The sequence below is a fragment of the Felis catus genome, chromosome C1, assembly GCF_018350175.1.
Source record: "Felis catus isolate Fca126 chromosome C1, F.catus_Fca126_mat1.0, whole genome shotgun sequence".
In the NCBI taxonomy this organism is placed as follows: Eukaryota; Metazoa; Chordata; class Mammalia; order Carnivora; family Felidae; genus Felis; species Felis catus.
The window spans coordinates 141229538-141256411 of record NC_058375.1 but is presented as its reverse complement, the minus strand read 5'-3'; the positions used below and the strand labels follow the sequence as shown (position 1 = coordinate 141256411).

Genomic DNA, 26874 nt, shown 5'->3' with positions numbered 1-26874 from the left:
ATTTTACTCTTGGGGCACCTGGGTGGCTCAGTCAGTTAAGAATCCAACACTTGATTTTGAATCTGGTCATAATCCCACGGTTTGTGATTTTGAGCTCCACGTCGGGCTTTGCATGGAGTGTGGAGCCTGTTTGAAATTCTCTCTCTCTCTCTCTCTCTCTCTCTCTCTCTCTCTCTCTCTCCCTCTCTCTCTCCCCCCTCTCTCCTCTCTCTCTCTATCCCTCCCCCACTTATGCTTTCTCTGTCTCAAAAATAAATAAACTTTAAAAAATTGTTTTTTTTTTTTTTTACTGTATTTTACTGTTTCCTATGCTTCATACTGTTTTATGCTCTGAGTATATAGAAGTGAATAAATAGACAGTTTTCTGCTCTCATGGAATTGACCCTCATGGAAGGGGAGAGTGAAGAGGAGAGGAGATGCAAATTTAGAAAGCCTCTTGGGGGCACCTGGGTAGCTCAGTCAGTTAAGCATCCTACTTTGGCTCAGGTCATGATCTTGAGGTTCATGAGTTTGAACCTTGCCTTGGGCTCTGTGCTGACAACTCAGAGCCTGGAGCCTACTTCAGATTCTGTGTCTCTCTCTCTCTCTGCATCTCACCCACTCACCCTCTGTCTCTCTCTCTCTCAAAAATAAATAAACAATAAAAAATTAAAAAAAAAAAGAAAGCCTCTTGGAGGAAGACCTTTCTGAGTTGGAAAGTTTTGAATGAAACTAAGTCATTTCTAAGTTTTTGTCACCACAAAAAATTCTGTAGTCGTGTGGTCTGACACAGCATAGACAATGCTGTAGGCACATATCTGTGACCACTGTGGGTATCTCTTTGTGAAAGTAAAGGCACACATTCTGGGCAGGGTTGTGTAACATTTTTTGTGTATAGAAAATGAAAAAAATATATATAGCATACTTATGGAATCAGGTGAGTATCCAGAAAGAACCAACACAGGACTTCAAGCCACTGTCAGCCCTTCCCTCCCCACCTGTCCCCAAGGCTCCAGGATCAAAGTCCCAGCACACAAGTAACCTGTGCAGAGCTCACAGTGCCATCTGTGGGAAGTCCTGCTCTAGGATGGAAATCCTGGACAAAGGAGTGGAAGTATCTTCAACCTTAGGAGATAATGCCAACTATGTCTTCCCCAAAGTGGCTTTACCAATTTACACTGCCCTTCAACAGCACACAAAACTTTCCATTTCATCATTTCACCAGAAGGTGACATTATGAACTTTTAAAATTTTGCCAAATCTGTTTATATTTGCTTCTCCATAATTATTTTTCACCTTGAACACCCTTTTTTTTAAGTTTATTTATTTATTTTGAGAGAGAGAGAGAGAGAGAGCATGTGTGCTCACACATGCAAGTGGGGGAGGGGCAGAGAGAGAGGTAGAGAGAATCCAAAGCAGGCTCCACACTGTCTGTGCAGAGCCCAACAAGGAGGTTCCTTTTCATGGAGCCGTGAGATCATGACCTGAGCTGAAATCAAGAGTTGGACGCTTTAATCAACTGAGCTACCCAGGAGTCCCTGAACATCTTTTCATAAAGTGATTGGTCAATGTTGTTTCCTGTTCTGGTATTTATATCTTTTTTCTCCATTTTTCTACTGTGCCATTACTTTTTTCTTATTAATGTCTGGAACTACTTTATACAATCCAGTTACCAATCTTTTGTCAGTTGTATGCAGATATCACCTCCCAGTCCTGTGGCTTGTCTTCTAATTCTGTTTATTAGTACTTTTTGTTCTGTGGACATCTTAAACTTTGTTGTAAAATCTGGTCATATTTTCTCTTAGGGTTTGTGCATTTTTGTCCTGTTTAAGACTCCTTCCCTGTCTTGAGGTCATGTGGTAGTCTTGCATATTTTCTTATGAAAATTTTCCTGTTTGCATCAAAGGCTTAACTTTGTCTGGCATTGATTTCCTGAGATTCACATTAATGAGGTTTATTTATTTATTTTTTTGTGGTGACTACTGGTCCTGGGACCACTTACTGAATTGTCCTTCATTTCCCCATTGGCTTACAGACCACCTTCACAGGCATGCAAGCCTTCCTTTTGCAATGTATGCTCCTTTATTTGAGAAAAAGGTCCTGAGAGCAACATGTAGCACCTTGATATGAGGTTTCTTGATGGCCTGTGAGTTGGCTCTTGTGCTGCCCGACACAACAGCCAGGAGAAATGCCAGTGCTGGAGGGAATCTCTCTTTGAGCATTTATGACTTGTGGTGATTTAACTTTGGGAGAACTTTTTGACTCAAGACCTATTTAAAAAATTTAAGTGAATTAGTCATACCAAAGCTCACGTGCTATTATCATGAGCTCCAGCCTCAGAACTTCAGAATGAATCTCAGCCAAGATACAGTGCGTGCCCTGTAGTTCTCTACAGACTAGAGCCAACCATCAAATTTCATATATTCCAGGTTTGAGAAATGTAATTAGTTGACCTACAGTAAACACACTTTATCACTTATGGGTGTTTTGCTCTGTTTCCTGCAAACTGTGAGACACGTGCATTATAATCCTCATACATTATTAAAACAGTTTGTTTTCTTAAAAAAATAGCTTGCCAGAATAATATTGGAATTAAACCAGAAATTCAACTTTCTGGACTTAAAAATGGCACAAATCCAAACCAAGATTCAGAAAAAAAAATAAATGAAATAACAACCCTCAGCTATTTAAATTAATATACCACCACCACAACAAATTAGCAATTTGAAGAAAAACTTCACAATAACCTTATGGTAGAGGTTTCTGTTAGTGGAAATACCATGGAAATGGTAACAAAGGAAAAGAGAGTGGAATCAACCCTTTACTGGACACCTAGTATCAATCAGTCACCACAGAAAGCACTTCTATATATCTTGTGCCATTGAAAACTTATCACAGCCCTCAGACAAATTTTAAATTTTCCACTTTAAGGATGAGAAGATAATATTTAAAAATCTTGGTAAACCCGTCAAAGGTGCAGAGCTGGTAAGCAGTAGTGTAGGGATCCAGATTCAGATCCAATGTTGCCCAATGGCTTTGCTCATCCATTCTCCACCATGGTTTCTGATTCTAGCCCTTGGCTGTGTTACTGTGAGGAGAGTCATTCAAATAGCCTCATTCGTTTCAGGACCAGGAATCAAGTTGAAGCTTGGGACCGGAAATGCGTGACATCTCCGAGGCTGTCCTAAGTTTCCTCTGGAGTAGACCCAACCTCTGGCTGACCTCAGAACCACCCAGCCTCTGACCTGACACTCAAAATTCACCCAGAATTGTGGCATCCTGTCATCCGGTCATCTTTAAGCTGGGTGAGTGTGACTCCATTCCATATTATAAGCCCCATGATCCTCCCCAAATCTCAAGGGCCAGATATACATTGGGATATAGGATGTTGAGTTGTAGGAAAATAACATAAATAATAAAAATAATAAATAACAAAAAATAATACCAATTATTGCAGAAGACGTCTACAGGTGTGAGGCAGCAACTTGTAACCTTATAATTATATTGGTATTTCTGATGTGGAAGAAACGAATATTCGTATTAAATAGGGTAAAACAAGAAAGTAAATAGGACTGTCAGTTCAGGTAAGACTTTGCTGCTGTCTGAGTTAGAAAGACTTTTGGTGTAGAGTTTTGAGGATTTCAGAATTACAGATTCTGTGCCTTTTTTTTTTTTTAAACAGGATGCTTCTGGAAAACTATACTGTTACCATTTGCAGGGGAGTAAAAGAGTAAATATGACATAAACCTTAAATCATATTTTGCTGTCAACAAAACTTTTCACACATTATTTCACCCCCAGAGTAACAATGTGAGAGATTTTTATTCTGTTTTATTGATGAGGCTGTTCAAGTTCAAAGAGCTTGAGAGTCTTGAAGAAAGTCACATAGCCAGAAAATAGTAGGACTGGAAAACACTTATATCCTCTGAACTCTATATGAAATCTGACCAAATCTATAGGTTCTATTTCCAATTTTGCCCCTTTCTGCTGTGGGACCTTGCAAGCCACTCAAGCAGGAAAAACCCAGTCTCCCTCCCAGATTTCTTCTTTACTCTCACATGACTGCCACAGTCACAACACTTCTGAAGCCAGCTATGCAGGGTCTTTTCCCACACTAAGCAATTCTGGAGATAACATCTGATCTCACATGTTAAGGGCCCAGTTAAAGGGGGTTAAGTATTCCCCCCAGTTCCAATACCAATTGCAAGTCTAGGTTGTTACCTGTGCTTCTGACTGATCAGCTATGAATTAGAGGTTCCTACTACCCCCTCTTTATATTTGATTAATTTGCTAGAGGGGCTCACAAACTCAAGAAAACAATTTACTTACTATTTATAAGCTTCTTATAAAAGTATATGATAAAAAGATACATATGATGGCAGAGATGCAGAGCAAGGTCGGTAGAAAGAGACCTAGAACTTCCATGCCATCTCCCGGCACCTCCGTGTGTTCACCAACCCAGAAGCAAACTCACTTCCAACCACATACATTTGGGATTTTTATGAAGGCTTAATCATGTAAACATGATCTATCATGAACGTCTTTTGCAACCCCGCTTCCCTCTCTGGAGAATGTGGGGGTGTGGCTGGAAGTTCCAAGCCTCTTTTTTTTTTTCCAAGCCTCTAATCATGGCTTGGTCTTTCTGTTGATCAATGCCATCCAGGAGTCTACTCAGAGTCACCTCATTAGAACAAGAGACCCCTATCATCAAGGAAATTCCAAGGGACTTAGGAGCCCTGTGTCAGGAACCAGGAGCCCTGTGTCAGGAAAGACCAAACATTAGAACAAAGGATGGTCCCTGTGCTCTTATCACTTAGGAAATTACAACGGTTTTAGGAGCTCTGTCAGAAACTAGGAACAGAGACCAGTTATGTGTTTTCTATTATCTCATACCCCTAACCCTCACCAAAGTTTGGTTTCCTTGTCTATAACCTGGAGACAATTAGCTTTCTACCTAATTCAAAAGATTATATAGCACAATATAATCTGTTGTGCTATGCAAATGTAAGATCTTATTACTGTACACCTGCATAGTTTGGCTCAAAATCTGCATATGGCTTTGTCAGGACAAGGAGTATTATCTGTGACTCCCTGGGGAACTCATTGGAACTTATAGAATGGCCCAGAAGGGGACCTGTCCTCTCCTGCTGAGCCTAAGCCCATAGCCACAGCTGCAAAGTTCTCATGTTTTTTAAACTTTCAGCTGATCCCTGAGCACATTCCATTCCCATCATGTGCAAATTTTAAAGGACATTTGCCTTCAAGCATGCTGGAAAAAATAGATTGAAGCCTCTTTTTTCAGTCTTTGGACCTTGGAATATATAATTCAGGTAATAATACATCACATGTTTTACTGTACATTTCTGTGTAATACAGCAATAGATATTTGGGTGGAAGTTATCTTTCTTTTCAATACAGTTTTCTCAGGACCACATGTGAAAGCAGCTGTCCCAAAACCTGCTTCGTGGAAAAACTCTTTAAAGGGGTGTCCAGAAAAATGCAAGAAAGATCATTATTATTCCAGAAATTCAGTTGAAATATTGACCAAACCAGTTCCCACCTACATATTTTACAAGTTACCACTTGTCCTATAACATCACAGGACAAATTGGGCATGGCTTTATTATCTCAACACTGGAATGATGGAAATATTACACTACACTTGTCATTTACTTCCTTCTAATTTTACACACACACCAAACTTCACAAAAACAAATAATCAATATCTCGTGTGTATGTGTGTGTGTGTGTTTCTATATATCTATAGTACATATACATATATATGTATTGCATACATGTATCTATTATACATAGATATATGTGTGTAGGTATTATATGAGTGGTTATTTATTCAACAAACATATATTAATTACCTCATGTGAATCAACTACTTATATGAGGCGTTGGGTATAGAAAAAGAGAATATAACCTAAAATCCTAACCTCCAGCAGACATTCATGAAAATGAGTAATTTGATTAGTAGAAGAGCATTATCACTGTTTTATTGAGAGCCCAAGGAAATCACATATATAGGTATATACTCAATTACAGAATCTAGGACTATAGAGATACTACTTTATATTTTTAAAATATGGAATATTGTTTTGTATATAGTATATGCTTAATTTCTATTTTGTTGATTAATACTGGTTGGTTTAAAAAGTCTGGAATGTGTTCATCTGGAAAAGTGATCAAACTTTGCATTTGCATATCATCCTGGTGCAGGAGCCATGCTAATGCTCTCCGTGTCATTCCAACTTTAGTTAGACGTGCTGCCAAACGAGCATTCAAACTTTATGTTTGAAGGTAATGCTACCTGGAGCGATTTCTGTATAAGACCAATCTAAATTAATGCTTTTTTTTTTTTTTTGAGAAAGAGAGAGGAGAATGCAAGCTAGGGAGAGGGGCAAAAGGAGAGGGAGAGTGAATCTCAAGTAGGCTCCACTCCCAGTGTGGAGCCCAAGGGGAAGCGTGATCATAACCCTGGGATCATGACTTGAGCCCAAGTCAAGAGTTGGCCACTCAACTGACTGAGCCACCCAAGTGCCCCTCCCCCGCAAATTAATGTTTTTTAAATCCAGATTGTGCAGACATTATATTGTCTTTTCATTTATTAATAACTTCTTAAATTCCCCAAAAATAGCAATTATAATTGGCTCACACATGTGAAAGTTTAAATAAAAAGAAAGAAAAGTTACCAATTAAAAATATAGATGTGATTTCAAAATGTTTCGGTCATTTCTTTGCTAACATTCTCACATTCCCAGCCAGTCTTTTGTCTTTGGGCCTGGATATACCAACTCATATCTCTCTTGCTTATTGGAAATTTTTATAGGAGATAAGATGGGAAGAGAGGTTGCAATTCTTTAAAAAAATATTTAAGTGGAGGATTATCTGTGGATTTTAGTGAACCTTGGGTAACTGAAGTTGACTCTGATGGCTGAGACAAAAAAGGCCAGGAGTGTACCTTGAATGGGATAATAGGGAGAGGAATTCTTGAAAGTATTCAGTTAGTGGCCTTGGCTTTTCTTAGCATTATGTGTTGGTAGGGTTGTGTACAGAGACAGAGTTGTCACTATTAATTTCTGTTTATGAGACATTCCAAAGATATTGTCGAATAAAAATAATAAACCAACATTGTTATTTTCAGGTATGTGAGCTGTAAAGCTGACACTTTAGCCCTCTGGCCATTTTTCAAGACATTACCTAATACATAACCTCATAATGATGACTAGAGGGAAACATTTTCAAAAGCACAGTCATAAAGTGCTTCGATAAAGCCCACCCTAGGTCTTGTAGCAAAACCTAGACATGAATGCCTCCTAAAAGGAGTTGGGGGCACCAGATGTGTCTGCCATTGCAGCAGTATCATTTATATCCTTCAAGATTCTCCATTCCACTTTGGGACAGACATCCTGGCGGGTAAACTATGTGACACAAATTTTACCTAATCCTGCCCCAGGGAAGAAAGAGCCTGTTGAGTAGTTACAGCAGATAAAACACTGTTGCCCTCTTTATCTTTATGCAGGAGGAAAATTACCAGCCAATAACCTCACTCTTGTTTTGTGCCTGCCAGAGGTCCAACCCCCTAGAAAGGGGCAGGGGTGGGACACATGGACCCCAGAATGAAAGAATGGCCTGTCAGGACACACTGGGCAACTGCAAAGGGCTGCATTGCTGGCACTTCTGCCAGAATCAGATGTAAAAGAGAGCTGGAGAAGGGACTGTAACTGGCAAGTGCTGGTGTGAAGCTATTTTCTACTTGTACTCAGAGAGTAAAAACTCTATCTGCCTCATAACAATGGCATCCGCAAGAAACATCTCTATGGGCTCAATTTTCTTCAGTTGTGACTGGCTTCTTTTTCTTGCTCGCTCATTTCTTATCCTACATCCCACACTTCTGCCCCTGCCATTTCCAATCCGAAGCTCCTGAAGTTATCCAAGATGGTGGTTCTTGACACCAGTTGTACATTAGAATCACCTGAAGAGCCTTAAAAAGAATACCTACACCTGGGCCTCATTGTGTACCACTTCTAATTCAGATGGTCCAGGCATATGTAAAAAATCCACCAATGTGTAGCCAACATTAACAACCATTGACCTAAGGAGTTAGGGCTTTTTAAAGTAAACAATTAGTGGATAGTAATGTTTCTGGATATGGGAATGTGTGAGATAGATAAATCTGGCGACATTTTGCAGGGTATATTGGAAGGGGAGAAACTGGAGGTGGAAACCATGGGTTTATCAATTCCATCAACATTCGAAGGAGAATCACTCACGGTGGCTGAAATGTCAATGCTGATGAAATGGTTCCACTCAAAATCTTTGTTTAAGCCATATTAGACATTGTGTTTAAATGTCATTTAAAATGTCTTTTGCTTTAAAAGATAAAATACTCTTGGAATGCATTTCTATTGAGGAAGTTGTATAATTGACAATGATTTGTACTTGTAGCTAAGGGAAAGTACTTTGTCTATAAATTCTGGGATTAACTTTCTTTCAAACTAAGGAAAGATGCAGATAGCCTCAAACTTATTCTCCATTTTTATGTTAGATGGTGAGTTTCTCCCTCACATTGTCTGACTGGAGGCTAGTGAGGCTTGTTTTAGTCAGGTTGAAGATGGGGAATATAGAGAATAATCCCATCCATTCACACGGGATCAGAAGCTGTCGGATTGTGGAAGACACCACTCTGCAAAGGTAGAGAAGATAGAGAAATTGGGAGAAGTTAGTTACAGAACATATTCATGCTGCTGATATGGAAATACAATTACATGTTCATATTGCTCTCCTCTGCAAAATTGAAGCAGAGAGAAAGAAGTGATTCTAATTTGTCAGCCAAGTGCTAGGAAGGTATAATCATTCATTCAATCAATTCATTCTTTTAACAAATTTTTATTGATGTGAAATTTCAGCAACATAAAATTAACCATTTAAAAGAGACAGTAAAAATGTCATTTACTGCATTCAAAATATTGTGCAATAACTACCGCTATCTAATTCTAAAACATTTTTTAGCATCTAAACATTAAGTTACTCTTCAAATATTTAATCATTACCCTATATACAACCCTTTTTGCACCAAGTATAAGAGACTACATAAAGAAAAATAAAACATGGCTTGTGCCCTTAAGACGAAAATTTTTAGTAGGGAGCTTGGCCATTTTCCTCCTAAAATATAAGACAATATATGATAATTTATATAAAAAACATGACACTAACTAAAGGAGAGTTAATTTCTGATTTGTGGATGCCAGTGGGTTTGAGTGTGAAAAACGGTTTGAAGGAGACAGTGTTAGAGATAGGCTTCAAATGATGGGTGGAAGGAGGCAGCATACTTCTGGTAACAGGAAAATCATGAGCCAAGGAAAGAAAGGAGAGGCATAAGAAATACTCAGGGAGTGTTGAATGACTTCACCTGGATGGGACAGGAGGAACAGAATTTCAGACTGGAAAAGCAGGTTGAGCCAATATCATTCATAGGGACCTTTGAAGAACTGACAGAGTTTTGGATTTTATTTGCTAAGCAATGAACAGCTATTGAATACTTTTTAAGCAGGAAGAAATATAGACAATGCAGTATTTTAGGGAGATAAATGTGATGACTGGGTAAGGATGGATTAGAGAGAAAGAAATTATCCCTTAAGGTACTTCTAGCCATGCCAAGGGCACTGTTCTATCAGTATGTAAATTAGAGGATAGAGGCTCCCAAGCACCCAAAAGTAAGCTGGTGGTAGCCATAAAAGGTGAAGTTGTTTGTTTGTTTGTTTGTTTGTTTGTTTAAGTAGTGTCCACACCTAACACGGGGCTTGAATTCATGTCCCCAAGATCAAAAGTCACATTTCCTACTGACTAAGGCAGCCAAGCACCCCAAGGATGAGGTTTTAAGGAAGCTCAACCACCACATGTGCTTCTAGTCTAAGAACCAACCTTGGTTGCCTTGTCTTAGAGACTGTCTAAATACTAGGCCAGTTTTATTGGTAAATCACAGGGCCAGCTTTATAGGTAAATCATGGTCAGGAAGTTAGTAATTGTCCTTTAATGATACCTCCTCTAGAGAGTCTAGTCTGGGGAAACATGGGTCTCTACTCAACAGGACCTATCTGAGCTTTATGCATGCCATACTATTGGCAGTTATGGTTATTCAATTGATAAATCAAAAGCTTGTGGTCAGGTGTTCAAAGAATCCTTTAGAACATGGGGTACATAGATTTTGCTCCACTGGTCATGTTATTTTCATTCAACAAAAATTTACTGAATACCTACAACGTATTAGCCCCTCTCCCATACTCACTCAAAAGGCTCTCACAGGGCAGAGAGAGAATATCAAGTCCATTTGCACCATTTCCCTAAACTACAGATGACAGATACATGGCATATTTGCCTCCACCACTGAGCCCGGGTGGTCATCGCACAGCTTCCCACTCACAATCTTCCTCAACACAGAGCTGCAGGCAGCCTCCACATACACTGAGTAGAGGGGGCCTATGGTATGTAATCACTTATTCACATGCCTTCCTTGAAATGAGTAATCTTTTCTTGCTTCTAATGTTAAAATGCCTAAACCAGAGCAATACTGCTTTATCCCTGCCTTCAATGTTAAGTGTTTGCCTTGTCTGGGCCTCCTTTAAGCTAAGAGACTTGCCAAAAAAAACATATATTTAGTCTCTCTTTGATATCCTTGCTAAATACTCCATGTTTATCTACTATTTTTTAGGGTCAATAAAATGTGTAGGATTAGAAAGGGTCTTATGTGACTGAAAAGTTTCACTGGAGACTTCTAGATGCAATGATATTCGAAGATGAGTTTCACCTGGGTATTTTTATGACTCATCCTCTTACCTGCTGGCAGCCCTCAGGCTTCGAATGGTCCTTCTCTCTTCCACAGGTGTCCTCAGCCCTCAAAGTCCCTCTCAAGGACACCCTTTCCAAAGTTTGGCATCTGGGCCACAAGGAAAATTTTATCTTTGCCCTTCAGTTGTGGAAGTATAGGCTTGTCTGACCTCAAATCTGTCCCTTCCCTCTGCCACCAAAAAGAAGAAACTCCAGATATAGCCTTGTTCGTTGACATTCTTCTTCTTCTTCTACTTCTTCTTTTGCTTCTGCTTCTGCTTCTTCTGCTTCTCCTCCTCCTTCTTATTCTTATTCTTCTTTTTTTAAGTAGGTTTCATGCCCAGCATGGGGTCCAATGTGGGGCTTGAACTCATGACCCTGAGATCAAGACCTGAGCTGAGATCAAGAGTTGGACACTTAACCGACTGAGCCATCCAGGTGCCCCTGACATTCTTTTGGAAAGAGTCAAATTCCAATCCCCCCTTCTTCTATGTGTTCATAGGTCAGATTCTCTCAGAGTTCCTCCTGAAGCCATCCCTCACCTGGATCAAGATGAAGGGTTAAGTGCCCCTGATGTCCTCCACGAGTGCGGAAGGATGAATGTTCAGTACACCAATAATTACCCCTTTAAAGTCTTATCATTAAGCCTTTTAGCCCCCAAATGAATTCTTGGCCGTATCTTCTATAGACTGGAGGTAGATGAGGGCTGATCTTGGCAGAATAAGTATTACAGTCTCCAAGTGTGTGTCCTGCAGAGGTGGTTTAGCATCTGCTTTAGGCTACTATATTTTTATCTCTGAAAATTCAAGACAACAGGAAAAGTTATGTCCCATTACATTTCTAATTTTTGTGTGAATTAAAGTTCACACAAAATTTGCAAACTACATGTCTACAGTCCCTTACTTGAAACTTCTTGGAACAGATAAGTTTCAGAGCTCATGATTTTTCATATTTGATAAAGGCAGTATGAGACACATCATAGATTATGCCACACCCCCCGTAGGATCAGGGGCAGCAGTACTCCATAATCAAATTCAGCAAAATATGTACATATTCACTGAAAGTAGGGTGAATCAAAATGACAGAAGGCCTCTTGTTAGTTCTAGTCAAGTTTGGGCACCAAATGACTTGTTGCCTGAATGAAATCATGCTCTGGTTTCTCTCTTCCTTCTATTCTCCAGCTTTCCACCAATGACTTCCATTGGCCACTAACCAGCATGTGAGAGAGCTTGAGAAGTCTAGCCCTATGGAGTGAGCCTCCCTAGGGAGAGAGCAGAGGAGAGAAGGGCCAGAAAAATGATGTGAGGCAAGCAAGAGTGGGAAGGCACACTTACCTATTTCATTCAGGCCTTCCCTTTCAGGTGTCTGCCATCCCTGATTTTATGATCCATCCCTCTGCCCTTTCTGTCACCAACATCTCTTCTCAGCTAACTCTAAATAGAGACCAGCATTGAATTGAAAACTAGATAATCTGGGTTCTTATTAGGGGTCTTCAATCATCTCTTACTGTAACTAAAGTTTCTACAATGAGTGAGAGTGCTTTTAGAAAATGCAAATAATAATTTTACATCATAAGAAATGTCAGAGGGTTGAATCTATGTGAATCAAGTATATCTAGTAAAGGTTTGACTCAAAGATTCAATGTGAATCAGAATGAAGGATATATTAAGTAGTAATTGATAATTTAGAGATTACCGGAAAAAAGTACCATGACCTCTCTAAGCATTTGGTTAAGTCTTTATATGACAAAGACAAAAAAAATCACTAATAAATGCATATTCATAATGTCCTTCCACCAAAAGAGGCCATGCTGTTCTTGGCCTTCTGCTGTTCAAATCTGGTGTAAAGTGATGCAGAACTGACATAGCTGAAAAGACTAAACTAATTTCCTTTAGGAGTCATATGACATTTCATTATGAAGAATAATTAATATTCTTGGTCCTGGGTGTAAATTAGTGAGAAAGCATAAAGGGAAGATGGGGAGAGAAGGGCCAACACCAGCTCAATGGGGCAAGAGGAAGTCTGATTTTGTGTGGAGAAAACTATGTAGGGCATCAGTTCTGCTGTGTGAACTCTTGGGAAAGAATTGTTAGAAGTTTTGGTTTTGTATTGTGAATGGCAGACCTCTTTGCTCTCTCCTCATGAGACTTCCCTGTGTTTCCAATTGCTTTTCAATACCCCTTGAGATGTTTCTTTTGTGTATGACACATGCTGAGATAGGTCACAGAATGATCCGGTTTTATTAGTTACATTTTTATAACATCTTTTTAAAGTGCTCTTTAGTGCTGCTGTTTAACTTTATCAAATAATTATTCTTTTGAATTTTAAGCAGTGAGTAAAAAAAGCTTGTTAATATTTCTCTCCCTTAACCAAGGCTCCATTGGAATCCTGGCAATTCCAAACATGTAGGTAGAACCAAAGCAGAACACCTAAGGCAGTCTTTGAGCAGTGAACTTGAAACTGAAACCTACAATGTTCTAGCATGAAAAATCCCAACAAAAAATGTATTTTGTTTTCTAGTTGGTGAACATTCTGTGTTCTTAACTTGGAAACAGGCACACTGAGGTTTTACAGGCCATTCCCACGGATGCATTTCAGTAAAATTTCCTCATTGTTTGTGATGAAGTGTGTGAATGATTCTGGCGTCGATGCCTATTAATTTCACACACTATCCCCTTCAAGTCTGTATGGTCCCAGCCCCAAATCCCATCACAGAACGGCATTGCACCTGGCCCCTCTCTGCAGACTTCACCATGCTGCGTCTTTGACACATGTCTTTGTTCTGCGTGAATGTGTAGTACATCTTCTCCTTTTTTTCAACAATTTCAAACATAGATGTTAATTTCCCATCCTTTTTCTAGTTCATTTTGTTTATAGGAAAGTATTTCTGGTTATTTTCTAGACTTTGACTGCTGGCTGATGGACTGATAGGTTCTGCTGGCAAATTTGAACAATTTTCTGTGTTTACATCTGTTTCTTCTCAGGAGCACCCAATGCTAGACTGGCTATTGGCATGCTGCCGATTTCCTTCTCTTTGGCCAGGTCTCTATTTTAAAATAATACAACCTCCACAATTGGCCCTGGAGTAATAATCAACACTTCTCCCAGGTGCATGATAACAGGAGTATGGTAAGGATTTCTTTCTGCTGGAGGTTACCTTCCCAATAGACATAAGGCATTTTCCTCTCTCCGAAATGACTTAAAATATCTCTGTCATTGCTTTCATTGTCTTGAACCAATGCTGTGGCTTGGATTGGTTTATCAGCCTTTGCTTTGTTCTTTTCATTGTCTATGCATGAGACCCTGTCAGTTTAGTTGTACTTATGATTCCCTTTGTGTCATCATACTTTTTCAAAAGGTAGTTCTAAATGGACTCCTAAGGATACAACAAGTCATGTCTTGGTGTGTGTTTATGTTTATGGTTTTTCACCAAAAACAAAACAAAAAACAAACAAACAAACAAACAAAAACACAAAACCTGAGGTTGTTGGCAAATAGTACTGATTAAAAGTTATCTGTCATCTACTAAAAAGGCATATTACTTAAAGACAGAATATTATTAATGGACAAACTTTGTCAAATTCTAATAATTCTTTATTTTCCATTATCAGTTATAGAGAACCCTTGCAGTTTAGTAAGGCTTTAAGATGGCCAAGTTTGAATACTTAACTTCAAGAGGCAGTGTTGCAGAATGGAAAGTACACAGACTCTAGACTGGACAGACTTGGGTTCACTTAATATCTCTCATGGGCTCATCTCTCCTTTTATAAAATGGGAACAATAATATTTACTGTGCAATATGTAGTTAAGATACATTCATACATAAAAATGCTTGGAATAGAGTTAAGTACCTCTCAAAATGGTAGCCACTTCTACTTTTATTATTGATTTTTCTGAAAATGTCCTCAGTCAGCCTCACTCAAGTGCTCTCACTGGCATGATTAATTATTATTCTCAAATTTCATAAACCACATTTGGCTTTAATGAAACAATGCATATGTCCATCTGGAAAGCAAGTTAAAAAAATAAATATAATTCTATGGAATGACTAATAGCCCCTTGGGAAGAGCAAAACACTTGGCAGGCTGAGGATTTTTAGGTATAGGACATAGAAATTTTGTCTGGGAATAAACAATCAATGCCTACTTTCTCATTAAAAATGCCAGGAGAAATACATTAATATGTTCAGAGTCTATATTTCCAAGGGTTTGTTTCTGCAACTCCTCCACAGTAAACTTTATTGTACTCAATTTATCTCCTTGGAAAACCAACCCAGTTTGGGGATATGATAGGCCTGAAGGAATATTCCACTTGCTGATTCAACTCGCAAAACTTTTCTAAGATGCATTGTGAATGAGCTTTAAAGAATTTAATTTCTCAGGAAACATAATCATTCTTGCTTGTCTGGATCAAAAACAAAAAGGTGTAAATGGGATTAGGGGTCTGTCAATTTGGCAACAGAAGAAACTTACAGAACTCTGTTAGGAATTCCTATAAGACAAATGGTTTCACATCAGCATTGGTCTGACCCTAGGAAAGCAGAGAAAAAATTGAGACAAAAAGAGTTTTATAAGAATTATAATAGAAAATTAAGTTTTATGAGTTATAATAAAGATATTCATGGATGGTTCAATTTTCTGGCAATTCTGCTATTTAAAAATTTTGCATTTTGTGATTAAAATCAAAGCACGTATAAAAAGGTACCTATTTTTAAAAAAAATGTATTTTTCATGTTTAAAGCAAATCTTCTAAACCAAATACTCTTTTGATGCTTCATTATGCATGGGGCTAGAATGGAGCATTGTTTTCATTAATTCATCATTATTACATCCAAGACTGTGTGTTCTTTTCTTAATCCTTCCCCATTTACTCTGGGTAAGCACTTTAAACTACTTCACCAACATTTTAATAAGTTGTACGTAAGTCATTCTACATAAAGCTTCTAATCAGAACAACAGCCCAATGTCTTCTTTTAAATTTTTAAGTGTTTTTTTTTTGTTGTTGTTGTTGTTGTTTCTGAGAGACAGAGAGAGAGAGACAGAGTGTGAGCAGGGAGGGGCAGAGAGAGGGAGACACAGAATCTGAAGCAGGCTTCAGGCTCTGAGCTATCGGCACAGAGCCCGATGTGGGGCTCTAACCCACGAACTGTGAGATCATGACCTGAGCCGAAGTCAGATGCTCAACCAACTGAGCCACTCAGGCACCCCTACAGCCCATGTCTTAACATGATCTGAAATTTTGCTGTGACATTTTTAATGAAAAGTAGAACTCTTCCAATGGGCAGAATTAATTTTCAGACTTCATTTTCAAGGCTCCCAGAGACAAAATATAGATTCGCCATTGGTTTTAACGAATGGACATGAGAGTTTCTCTAGAAATATGGGGTAAAACTGGTGCTGAAGGCAGAGAAGAGATTCAGCCCTGGGCAACTGAGAACGCCTAGCTGTGTCAAGGATCATCAACTTTGACATTTAACTACACATTTTCTCCAGAAGGTGGTGCTTGTCAGTCACTCCTGGATGGTTGTTAGCAACCATGGTTGTTTAAGATTTCCCCTCACTAATAGAAGCTCATGAATACAGAAGCATTGCTAATATGGGAAGAAGATCTAATGTTTCAGCATATCCACAACTCCTATGTAATGAGCACCAAGAAAACTTGTGCTGGACGAACAGGTAGGGGTAGACCAGCCCTTCAGCTTTGGAAAGGGAAAATTCCTGGAATCATAACATTTCAAAATGAACAAGTCTTTAAAGATCATCTGTCCGAAGAGTTCCTAGCAAAACCCTAAGAAGTGTGCGGAAGATTTTGAGTTTGAAGTTATTATATTATTTTGGAATCATTTGCAAAGTTCTTATATGTATGTACTGAGGACAGGGTTGATAGCTTTCATTATATTCCCAGCGATGTCTAAAAAAGTAGGATTAAGCAATGCTCATTTTAAAGTGGGAGGAAGCTGATCTGCATGGTTAAATGATCTGTTTGTGTCTCTTTCAGAATAGCAGTGGCAGAACTAGATGCAGACCCCCGTTGATGTTGCAACTACACAAAATTCCAACAAGTTTCCCTTATTTTTTATAAGTAGAAGCGTTCACAGGGTACTCTGCTAAGTTTGTTTCTGTATCCCCTCAAAATAAGTGTAAGGTTAGTTAAATATTCAAAGCTGTTCGCCTTATGCTAATCATTTAAAAAATGCTTAACTGACCAAATGTTTCCGTTTTGATTGATTATGTTGGCATTATCCAGACATAGTCCAAATAACAGCACACTCCCATGACCATGATCCTGTAAATATTCTGGCATCTCCCCCATTACCAATAAAACTATTCAGCACAAGTATGCGGCATAAAAGGGAGAAAAATGGGAAACATATGTCTGAGTTCTCCATGTGAAATCTATAGCCGTTAAGGGAATGATTTGCATTATGTGACCTAAGCATGCAGTTAGCAACCATGGGACCCAGCAAAGTGAAAAAGAAGGAGCAAAGTTGGAAGAGGTATTTCCAAAGGAGACGGGATTACAACTCTTTTTTCTAAACCAAAACAACTCAGAAGCAAAACTAGTGCGAAAACGTATAGGACAAAAGAAATACAGTATCTTGTACTCCTGTGGTATGATATAGTTCCTAAGATTAAGGGTAGGCTTATAAAAAGGCAAATATTCTGAGAAAACCTAGAAACTAATAATTGTTACAAAGTATCTTTAATAATTTGGCCCAAACCTATATGAACAAAAAACTCTCTACAACATTACCCACAAAATAACACCTAAGATCCCACCCAAGTATCACAGGATAATAATTATTAGCTTGAATGGGGTTCATATCTTTCCTCACCTCTGAGTACTTCACTTCTCCTACCACCAAGAAAGTTTACCCTGTGCTGACTGCATGGAGGAGGAGCCTGGGAATGTGGGCTCACATGATAACATGCAGCCGGGGCATGGAAACTCAAGATGGCAAGGTAGATGGAAAGGAGAAGAGAATGCTGTGGGGTAGAAGAAGGAAGGAAAGACTCTGGGGGTGGGCTGCTAAAAAACAGAAAATGAGATAGATTAATAAGATTGACATGAGCCAGTATCATGGAAACTCTGATAATCTTGAGAGAAATTCTATTAATGCTTGACAATTCCACATTGGGGGATGCTTCCCTAAATGTGACACTCTGGAGGAGGAGGCAAGGGCAGAAAGTAGTCAAGGCTTTATGAAAGATTTACACAGGCAAAAAATAAAAGAAACAACATTGTTTAAAAAAATGTCCAGGTTGCATGTGTTTATGATATGGATACCCCATGTGTGACCTAATTTTCGCAATGGGTCACTTCACCTTCAATGTGATGGCTATATTTGTCACCACAGTTGCCAAAAAGGGAGGTGGTCAATGTACAGTGGAATCACATCATATTGATGATGATAAGGACTGGGCTAGAAGGAAGTGAAGGGTGGAAGACAAAGGCTACATAGTCAAAACTTAACCATACGTCAATGGTAATTGCAAGTTTCAAAGCTTGGTAATACCAGGAAGTGAGTTAAGTTAGTAAATCCCTTCTATATTTGGAATCCCTGCTGCTACATTAGTCAACTATGAAAACAAACTAGACTGATTCTTCATGCTTGTGAAGGTGTGGAGCATAGCAGGTTATAGAGAGTGTCCATGGCCATGAGGGACCGGCTCAATCCTGCCATAAATAGGCAGACTCTTTGGATGCTCTATTCCCTTTCTTCTCCCATGTCCTGAAACTATTTACTTTAGTGACTTGCTTGCTAGGAAAGGTTTTAAATCAGGGATCATCAAAACAAACAAACAAATAAACAAAAAATTCAGATTGTGATTCAGTGGAAATGGCTCGTAAGGAAGGACTTTATTGTTGAATAAGCTTATCAGCTTGTCATTTAGTGAAAGCAGTCTCCAGGTTTATGTGGCCAGCTGTCCAGAAAATATCCTTCCTGTGGGGCATTCATGCTTAATTGTCAGAAATGAGTTTTAATTACTTGCCACTTTACCGTAACTCCAGTAAGCCATATTGTCTGCTAGGCAGTGGGTGTTATTTACTTACTGTTCACTATCTGCCAGTGTCTTCGTGATTCAGGTCAAATCCCACCCAGGTTTGCTTGTGTGGGTTGTTTTCATTCTGTTCAATATTCTGGAATTCCCGACAAATCAGAAACCTGTTTCATTGCTTAGGGACTAAATCGATAGTCACATTTCCTGGCTATCAGATACTTTTTTTCCTCAAAATTTATAGGAGAGTGCCCCAATCTACAGCAGTTATTTTTTTTTAATTGAGATATAATTAACATATTTATATTAGTTTCAGGTATACAACATAATGATTTGATTTTTGTATGTATTGTGAAATGGTTACTACAGTAAGTCAACATCCATCACCACACATAATTACGATTCTTTTTCTTATCATGAAAGCTTTTAAGATCTATTCTGTTAGTAACTTTCAAATGTATAATGCAGTATTATTAACTATAGTCATCATGTTGTACATTACATCCCCAGGACTTACTTATTTTGTAACTGGACATCTGTAACTTTTGACCTCCTTCACCCATTTTGTCCACTTCCCAACCCTTGCTTCTGGCAACCACCAATCTGTTCTCTGTATCTATGAGTTCATTTTGTTTTGTTTTGTTTTGTTTTGTTTGTTTGTTTGTTTGCTTTAAGATTCTACATATAAGAGAGATCATACGGTATTTTTCTTTCTCTGTCTGACTTATGTCACCATAATGCCCTCAAGATACATCCATATTGTCACAAATGGCACAATTTCCTTCTTTTGTATGAATGGATAATATTCCATTGTATATATACCACATTTTCTTTATCGATTCATCTATCCATGGGCACTTTGGTTGTTCCCATACCTTAGCTATTGTAAATAATGCTTCAATGAATATGGGAGAGCATGTCTTTGTTTTTGTTTCCTTTGGATAAATACCCAGAAGTGGCTTTGCTGGATCACATGATAATTCTATTTTTAATTTTTTGAGGAACCTCCATACTATTTTCCATAGAGGCGGCACCAATTTACATTCCCACCAACAGTACCCAAGGGTTCCCTTTTCTTCACATCCTTGCCAACACTTATTCCCTGTCTTTTTGGTAATAGCCATTTTATTTTTATTTTATTTATTTTTTTAATTTTTAAAATATTTTTATTTATTTTTGAGAAAGAGCGCAAGCAGAGGAGGGGCAGAGAGAGGGAGACACATAATCTGAAGTAGGCTGCAGGTTCTGAGCTGTCAGCACAGAGCCCAACGTGGGGCTCAAACTTGTGAACCGTGAGATCATGACCTGAGCTGAAGTCAGATGCTTAACCGACTGAGCCACTCAGGCACCCCTGATAGTAACCATTTTAAAGGTGTGAGGCAATAGCTCACTGTGGTTTTGATTTGCATTTCACTGATGATTAGTAATGTTGAGCATCTTTTCATGTACCTGTTTGCCATCTGTATGTCTTCTTTGGAAAATGTTACTTTAGATCCTCTGCAGGGCATTTTTTGTACCTTCAAAAATCCCACCATGAAAAATGTATCTGGAGTATCCTATTTCACAATGTGGTTTAGGAATAATTTGCTCCAGAGTGCATCAGTTAGTAGCCACTAGTTCAGATTAGCAGACAACCCAGTCTCCCTCCCCTACAGACATATCCCCCTTCAGTATTTCCAAGTATTACCCAGGGGGTATTTACATGTATCCAAAGATATTGTCCTGTTTGCACCCAATCACCCCTGGAATGTGATTCCCACACACCATCCTGGATTTGGAGAACATCAGCCAACTCTACAGACCAGCTGCAACGGAGGGCATCCTGCTCATCTTATCACAACTGTTGTCAACAAACTAGAGAACTGCCAGCATCTAAAGACCCAGACAAAAGAGATCTGCCATGTCTCAATAGCATGTCAGTGTGTGTCATTCATACCTGAAGCAGAATTGGTTGGGTCTGAAACTCATATTTAGTCACTTCCACTAGCGCAAGTCTTTGCCCAGGCCCAAAAGATTTCAATACTGGAAATTTAATCTAAGGGCAATCCATTCCAAGGTAGCGTCTTCTCCCAAAGTCTCTATATTCAAAGAATCATTTTCCAACTACACGAATAGGACCAAGGGAAATTCTGGTGTTCAGGTCCTCAGCACATGGGTCAGACCACTGACCTTATTTTTTCTTAGTATCAAGAAAATATTTTTCTCTGGAATTTTGTTGCTCTTCCCAGACACTGGGCATTGGTAAAGATCCAGACTACAGAAGCTTTGAAATTGAGGAGAAACTTAAGAAGAGCTGTGGCTCTGTGCAAATTTGCCAGAGATCTCTCTAGTCATCCTAAAAGTTCAAATATCAATAGTTGTTTTCTTACTCCAGTCACTCGATACTCCCACTCCCCTGAGTATAAATAGAGGCAAAGTGTGAACATTCAAATTAGGAAGTCCTGGCTTATAATATGAACTCCATTCTAGACAGTTGTCCTTGAGGGAGTTACTGAGCCTTCTTAACTTCTTTCCTTATCTGCACACTGAAAATAATAAAGAGCATAATAATCTTATGTGGTGGTTAATGAGTTTCAAATTAGTCAGTTAAATAAAGAGCTTAGAGCAGCATGCACCACATAGTAAGTACACAATGAAGGGTAGATCTTATGAATATCAGTTATAGCCTCTAATAAATGTCTACGGTAAGTTGAAGGTGTGGTCCACCCAGTCGCAAATGGGGCTCATGAAAGAATCATATTGTGGGGACTTCTCTGTTCTTCCCCTCTTGAGCAACAGAATCTCAACCACAATTGGCAGGTGGGGTCCTCTTATTCCAGATACCTATCTATAATAATGCCTGGCATGATCCTTAAGTGAGGACTTCATGAAGATAACAAAATTGTTAGCTGAAAATGACTGGGCTCACCCATTGGAATGAAAATTATAGACAAGTCACTACACAGTTAACTCAAACATATTAAGACACAATAAGCGTGCAACTACGATATTGGTGTCTAGTCTGTCCTCACTAAAGAAGCTGTTGAATGATTCTGGCTTTTCTTCTATTATTTTTATTATTCTCTTCCTTTTTTTCCTGGAAATGTTTCAGAATTTTTTAAAGTTATTATATTATAAAACAAATGCTCAGTGTTAAAAAAATTCATGAATCTAAAATTATCTCGAATAATAAAAAGCTAAGTTTTAAAAATCCAAAAGTATGAAATTGTATAAAGTAAAAAATAGAAGTCCCTATAAACCTTGTTTCCCTACTGTTTATCATCTCCCTCCAGAGAAGTAGACACTATAAAGAGATTGGTATATGCACTTCTATCCGTTTTCTATCCATGTATAAACATGCATATATATGGCCATATTATACTTTTTTCTTTGCATAAACTATCTCATACTACACATGCTGTTCTATGACTTGCTTTTTCCCTTAGCATGTATTTTGGGCAGCTTCCCACATGAAGACATTTCAATTTTCTTAATTTTTAACCATTGTACAATTAGGTTGAACTTACTTGTTTAAAAGACTTAAGCAATGTGGTTCATTATGTTTATTTATGAGCAAGTCTGTGCAATTTCCATGTTTGTTTTTTTTTTTTTTTTTTTTTGGTGCCTTGTACTTCTTTCCATGTGGCCTGCATGCTTATATCCTTTGTCAAACTTCCTATAGGATGATTTTCCTCCTTCTTATTGATTTATAAGAACTTTCCATTTATTAATTTAACCCTTTAAGAGTCTCATGTGTGGCAACTATATTTATCCAGGCTATTATGTTACTGTTTTACTTTATGTTTTATTTTAAATAACTGCTTCAAAATTTTAGTGGTCAATTTATCTAGGTTTTGGCTTACTTACAAATTTGTTGTCACGCTAAGAAATGTGTTTCCTAGTTTAAGGTTACCAAAAAGAGTTCATTTTTTTCCTCAGGTGTTTTGCACTTTTAAAACGTGTTTAAACTTTTACTCTGTCTAGAATTTGTTATGACATAAGAAGCAAGCATTGGATCTTGTTCAAGTGCCTACACATTTGAACCAACAACATTTACTAAATAGTACATCTTTACCCAACTGTTTGGAAAATCCATTGTAACTTATGTAAAAATTTTCATTTTTCCATGAATATAATTCTGAATATCCCATTCTCTCTCATTGATCTCCTTGTTTATTCCTGTTTATTCCTTGTTTATTTTAAATATTATCTATTTAACATATTTTAACATTTTTCATATTATTCTTCCCCTTATTAGTATTTTTTACATTTTTCCTTACTTCCCATTAGTTTATTCTTTCTAATAAATTTTTTTTAAAGATTTTTACATTTATCTATTTTTGAGAGACAGAGAGAGACAGAGCCCAAGTCGGGGAGGGGCAGAAAGAGAATGAGACACAGAATTGGAAACAGGCTCCAGGCTCTGAGCTGTCAGCACAGAGCCTGATGCAGGGCTTGAACCCACAAACCATGAGATCATGACCTGAGCTGAAGTCGGGCGCTTAACCGACTGAGCCATCCAGGTGCCCCTCTAATAAATTTTAAAATATTTTGATAAACATAATTCATTCTTTTAACCAAGATTACAAATAATTTAAATATTATTTTAGGGTAAATTTGCATCTTTGTACTGTAGAGTGTTTTTTTTTTTTCCCAAGGAAAAGTGTATGCTTTTTTTTTTTTTGCTCAGTAAAAGGTAAATATTGCTCTTCACATGTATCCTGTGAATTTCTTGTTGATTTCTTGACATTTTAACACTTATTTTGAATGGGATCTGACGTTTAATTTTATGTCTTTTTTTAACCAAAGGACAATTATTTATTGTGTTCATTTTTCAAACTGCCACCTTTAGTGATTTCTCGTTTCTCTAATGTTTTCTCATGCTTCTTTTAGGCATAAAATCATATTATTTGATAGAATTTAGATGATGAGTGTATAAGTATTCTCTCTACAAGTCTTTCAGTTTTGTGTGTGTGTGTTTAAACAATTTCCATATTTTTGAAAATTTTTGTAATAAAATGTGGAACTGAAATAATTTTACCTGAATACACTAGCCCAAGGTTTGACTATTTCCCTATAACCTACTTATATTTATTTAGCTACAGAAGATATTATTCATCTCAGATTATATTTGGCAAAATATTATTAACCTACTAATTGTTCTTGCTATTGAATACATTTTCTTATTCTTTATATCTCTAATTCCCCTTCCCACCTTTGTCAATCAGGGTGGTGGTTAATGAACCCAATGACTAGGACTTACTTTATCATTTCTTACATTGAGAAAATTTTAAAAAGACAATCATTGTGGTTTTAACTGATTTAGCATAATTCATTATTTGTATTATTAATTGTTATTATCATTTGTAAGCACATGCTGCACAAGGTCTCTGCCCTGGGGAGCATATCAAAGCTCACATTTAATTATTATCTTGAATTTTCATGGTATTGCATGTAACAACAAAAGCTACGAGAACCTAGAAATAATTAAAGTATATAATTAATATTACCAGTTTAATGTTACCATACACAATCTTCAATCAACCAAATAAATAATTATTAAAATCTCTAAGATTATTAAAATTTACTAACATCTGTTGGGACAATTTGGCAATAACCTCGAGTCATGAGGCCTTATCATCCACATTCCATTAATTTTATTGCTTTTATGCTTCAATGTTCAAATAGAATAAAAGGATTAACTCTGGTTGAGGTTTTATATGAGAATAAGTACACAAATGCCTAGTTTATAAACTGATTCATTTATTCTATTCTATTGTACATTTTCCTGAGAGGTTTACAGAGGGGGTTTATATATTAGGCAAACCCAAACACATGGACTTACATGATGACCTTCTTAGGAAATCAAATGTTCACATGTACATACGCTGTGTATCATTGAGATGATTTTGGTAAAAGGACATATTTGAGTTATGATATACTATAACCCTTCTTTAATTGCATGACAGTAATGTCTTTCCCATGAGATATTAAGCTTCTACAGGACAAAAACATGTTCTTCCTTTGTTATTTTTACCTCCCTACATGAACTGGGGTGCTGCTTTGTTCATAGAGGACTCTCAACAAATTGTTCTATGAATGACAGAGCTTATAGGAAGAGTAGACTTTCTTATTATAAACATTAAATGCCCTCCCCATTTTTAGCCAAGGCAGAACGTTAATAAGACCCTACGTGTTTTTGGACATCTGTCACTTGAAGACTTACGGACAGAGCAAGTGCTATATTGGGGCCGGATTGGTTTCTTCTGCCCCCAATTCTGTCCCTGAACGGGAATTTTGATTTATTGTTGCACTTGCCTTGCAACATAGAATAGTCACTGAAGCAGTATAGATTTTGCTTTTTAAGTGAACAAATAATAGGGGCCCCAAGGAAAATTGTTTATAAATTACAAAAACCGAAATGAAGAATATGGTTCAAACTACCCCCAACTGTACACCATCCATTCCTCAAATGATCTGAATCCTCCCTCTGTGGTACAGATGCTGCTGGGAAGTGCCCTTTGAAATGCTCTAGAGAGCAGGAGGAAAGCCAGGAACCTATGCCTTAACAAAACTAGAAAAGTAATGTCTGTCAAATTTTCATACGGTCCTACTTTCCTTCTGACTACATAATTTGTCTCTTCTAGTTTTGTATTTACAATCTAGTTCCATTTTGATACTCTCCCCTCCCGACAATATCTACCTGAAGTACTCTTTATCACTGAGTGTGGTTTCTCCTCCAATTTCTATCTTTGCCTTTCAGACTCACCGGATGGTTTTAGTGCCATCTCTGGGACTGGCTCCTTCTCTGATCAGAGTGGCCACCATGAGACCCAGCCTCTCACATAGTACTTAAAAGTTGTAAGTCATGGCCAATTCACAGGCTACCTATTGTTCTGGAATCTTGGAATTTGGCTACAGTCTTTCTTCTGGCCCAGTATTTTTATAGAAATAGATTTCTAAATTGTTGTGCACCTTACTAATAATCCCAAATCTTCTCTGTCAGTTACCTTTGAATTCAGCGTACATTTCCAAAGTCCATTGACTGGAGCCCCATGCACTATTCTACTCCAAGGCACCAAGTCATTTTACAAGGGATGTACAATGTTTTCTGATGATACCCAGCACTTTGCTCATATTTTTGGCTTCAGCAGCCCAGTGAGCTGATATCTTCAGACAACAGTCTACTGTTGCCCGAGAGCTCTTTTACCTGTCATGTTAGAATTCGGAAAGCAATGCTTTCCTTCTGAATTTTTGAGTGTTTCTTGTTTTGGGTCCAGCTTTTGTCAAATCTTGAGATGTTCAAGCTGTTGCAGTTTTTTTGTAGGAAGCAATTTAATCGCAGATAATCAGGTGAAAACCTCACATAGAATGGCAGAATTTTCCACTCTTAGTCTGCCAGATGGACCTGTAGCAGATGAACAATATTCATATTTTCCTATGTCCTATTTCTCTTAATCTATAATAGGTTGTTTCAGAACTGGAGTTGATGTATTTTGCCTTTTTCTTTACATATTACTATTTGTTACTTTTTAATTAATTAATTTATTTTATTATATATTAAACTATTCTATATTTAATATTTGATAAATATATATAAAACATATTTATATATTTAAATTTTTATTTTGGATAAAACACTTGACAGTCATAGATGATTTGGGAAGTATATGAAAGGATGTAAGGTCTCTTAATTAATTGCTCATCCTATAGTGGTTCTCTTCTTCCTCTACAACCTTGATTCCTGCCCCCCGCCCCTCAAGTGGCTATGTGCTTAAGCTTCCGGGGATGAATCATAATCGATCTATACCACATGTGATAATCTTATGTTCATTGAAGGACATGTGACCCAGTTTGCGCATATATGAAATAGGGGTGAGGTATTTAAAATACCCCATGGCACCCCTGTGAATTCCCTTTTGCGACTCTGGGGTACCTCAGTGCAGTTTGGGAACAATGGCTCAAGGCAAAATTGCCACTTGTGTTCACGGCCCAGTAGGGGAATGAATTGTGATTACTTTTAATTAAAACAAAACAAAACAAAACAACTCCTGTTTAAAAGTTATATCCAACATTTCCAGCT

General features: G+C 37.8%; 1 non-coding gene across 1 annotated transcript; it reads right to left on the bottom strand.

Annotated features, from left to right (window-relative positions):
* Nucleotides 1–6161: 6161 nt before the first annotated feature.
* On the bottom strand, nt 6162–6266 carry LOC111562101. Its single transcript, XR_002745154.2, has one exon. It is a non-coding gene; the product is annotated as a U6 spliceosomal RNA (small nuclear RNA).
* Nucleotides 6267–26874: the final 20608 nt, after the last annotated feature.